The following is a 3494-nucleotide window of genomic DNA, read 5'->3' on the forward strand; positions in this document are numbered from 1 at the left end:
GGCCCTTACTCCTCAGTTCTCAGATCGGTGCTTCATTCCCTCTGGAGAAACTGTTTTCAATACTTCACTTGATTCCTCATGCTTTCCTCACGACGTCTAAATTGCACCTGCAGACCAATGGCCAAGCTAGGGGTCGAAGAGGGAGGGAATTAATGTTTGATATGGGCCCCTGCGATGGAAGGCACCATGCACCTTTTATCCAAGTCATCCCTTTTATCTGCTTTATCTTTCTACTTAGCCCTGTGAGCTAAGCATTATTATTATCATACCCATCTTATCAGCAAGCAAAATAAACTTGAGAGAGATGAAGTCTCACAGCTAATAAGTAATGGAAATGGGATTGTACTGCGGTCCTTTTGAATCCAAATATTGGTCCTTTGATCAAGCTGCATTACGAACTGTCATTTTGCCTACTTAGTTTATCAGGATAACTTCCTGAGAAAGGGATGCCTCTTCTGGGTTTATCTATCCCTAAGTGTACGTGAAGTACTCCTGTACTCCTACGGCTGACGTTTCCCAAAACATTTGTTTACTTAATACAAACAAAGAATCAACTTGGACCTCTGAACTGTTTTTACCACTTCCAAATGACACTGTCCATCTTCTGTTTGCGTGATGGAAGAGGAATGGGCTATTCAGCAAGCGCAGGACTCGGGGGGTGGGAGGGGAACACACAGGAGCCCCCTTCCATCACTTCTGTAGGAGGCGGAGTCACTGGCTCACAAGGGCCCGAGCTCTGAGATAATAGAAGGAGCTGCCAGTTCCGTTCCAACACCACCAAGAATACATCACACAGCAAAGTGGCAGTACCATGTCCATTTTTTTTTTTAAGATTTTATTTACTTGAGAAAGACAGAGAGAGCTCACAAGCGGGGGCGGGGAGGGGGAAAGGGGGAGGGGCGGAGGAAGAGGGATGAGCAGACTGCCTGCTGAGTGGGGAACCCCAGGCAGAGCTCCATCTCAGGACCCTGAGATCACGACCTGAGCTGAAGCCAGATGGTTAACCGACTGAGCCACCCGGGCGCCCTGGCAGCACCATTTTCAAGGGGATTTCATATGCATGATCTCATCCCAACTCCAAACACCATTCTCAGAAAAATAAGTTGCAGGAAACTCTTATTCTACCCTCCACTCTGTGTGCTGGAACAAGAAGAGGAATAATATAAGCCTGTTCCTGGTTAATTGCAGTTAATAAATGCATGATTTCAGTCTGATTGTCCACAGGAACCAGGTGGTTTCTCAGTCTCATTCTGACTTGTGAGGACATGAGCTGAATTATGTGAAATGACAGTTGATCTATGAAAGATGGCCAAGTGATGAATTCAGGGCACTTGAAAGTGTCTTTCAGAGCTAAACTTTTTTTTTTTTTTTTTTTTTTACTTAAGTAATCTCTACACCTAACACAGGGCTTGAACTCACGACCCCAAGATCAAGAGTTGCATGTGCTTCCTCTGATCGAGCCAGCCAGGCGCCCCCAGAGCTGAGCTTTGTATCTGCGCTTCTTTGCTTCCACTCTCCCTCCCTATTCCTGTTCCTAGGGCTTCGGGCTGAGGAGTGTGGTCAGAACATTTGTGATTATCTCATCTTCTACATCAGTCTCAAGGTCCATGAAACTACATATGTAAAGATCCAACCAGAGCTTTTCTCGAAACTTTGGATGTAGACTACCCAAGATCCGCCATTTATTAACCATGAAACCTTGTGAATCACTTAACATCTCTTGGTGTCTGTTTCTTCATTTCTAAATGACGATAACAAGGGGCGCCTGGGTGGTGCAGTTGGTTGAGCGCCGACTCTTGGTTTCAGTTCAGGTCATGATCTCAGAGTCCTGATCTCATGTGCTCATGAGAGCCTCGCATCAGGCTCTGTGCTCAGTGGGGAGTCGGCCTGGGATTCTCTCTCCCTCTCCATCTGCCCTCCCGCTCACGCTCTCTCTCTCTCTCAAATAAGTAAATAAATCCTTAAAAAATATAAATGTAGATAACAAAACCTACCTTACAGAACTCTTAGGAAGATTAAATGAGGTAATAGCTGTGAAATTAAGATGCGTATTTAAGGTCACTCTTATACTTTAATTATTATTATTTCTTACTAAATGATACTTCGGGGCAAGGATAAATTTTACTAGGTTACTTCAATCATGCCACTTAGGCAATCGCCTATGGAACAGAGTTGGTACATTGGGACAGAACATTTCTCATCAGTATAGTGCTAAGAAAGATAGACATATGTTCCAAAGAGCTAAACTGTAAAATCAAAATACAGTGAAATGAATGCAAAGATATGCTGCCCCCTTTAAAGATCCTGGCTCACAGTTTAAACAAAGAAAATGACAATTTTTAATGTAAATGAAGCATTGTTATGTCAATCTGAAGGAGTCAGTGAGGAGGGAAGGTTGTGGATCAGCAACAAAAGCAGTGAAGCTGGAGGCAGATGTTGCCCACCTCAGCCCCGTCCAGAGGAGCGTGTGTCCTCTTCAGTCTCTTGTATCGTTATCCCCTTGCTCAGTTGGAATTATTCCCATCTGCAGTCATACATGCACTACTAACTCCTACCTTTAAATCATGCCCTTCTCGACCTCACATTTCCTTTTGAGTTACTGTCCCATTGCTCTGCTCCCCATAGAAAATACAGATTTTTTTTTTAAAGATTTTATTTACCTGAGAGAGAGAAAGTGATGAGTGAGAGGGAGAGGGGGCAGAGGGAGAGGGAGAAGGACACTTCTCGCTGAGCAGGGAGCCAGACACGGGACTCCATCCCAGAACCCTGAGATTATGACCTGAGCCAAAGGCAGACGCCCAACTGACTGAGCCACCCAGGTGCCCCATAAATATAGATTTTGAAAGCCTTGTCTACCCATCCTGACTCCATTGCCTACCTCCCATTCACTCTTCAACCCATCCAGTCTATTTGATGCCCTCATGGCCCCATTGGGGAAACTCTTGATGAGGTCATCCAAAGCCCTTCCGTTTGCCAAGTCCAGTAAACATTTCCATCCTCATCCTACTGGACTTCTCAGTCACTGATACATGTGACCGGTGCCCCTTCTAACACTCTCTTTTTGTAATCTGTGACACTGTACTCTTGTTTTTTCTGCTACTGCTTGGTGGTACCTTTTCAGTTTCCACTGTTAACACATTGGTTTGTAACCAACAACTGAGTGTGAGGAGTTCCTCCAATCTCAGTCTCCAGGTCCCTTTCTTAAGCAGTCTCATCCATTCCTACTGTTTTTTTCAAGTGGTTCACAGATTCACACCACCAGCTCAGATCTTTCACATAGCATAGGAGACTCACATCCATCTGGTATTTAATATCTCCACTTGGAAGTGCTATAGGCGTCTTCTACCTAACATGTTAAAACCAAAATCACTCTTTGATCTTCCTTGCCCTTCTCCTTGCAACATCCTTCTTCATTATTTCTCAATTCACTTAATGGCAGTACCAACTGCCAGCAGCTCAAGCCAGTAACTGAAAGTTGTTCTTGATGGCTCCCT

Source organism: Ursus maritimus, unplaced genomic scaffold (assembly GCF_017311325.1).
Source record: "Ursus maritimus isolate PB19 unplaced genomic scaffold, ASM1731132v1 scaffold_26, whole genome shotgun sequence".
Classification (NCBI taxonomy): domain Eukaryota; kingdom Metazoa; phylum Chordata; class Mammalia; order Carnivora; family Ursidae; genus Ursus; species Ursus maritimus.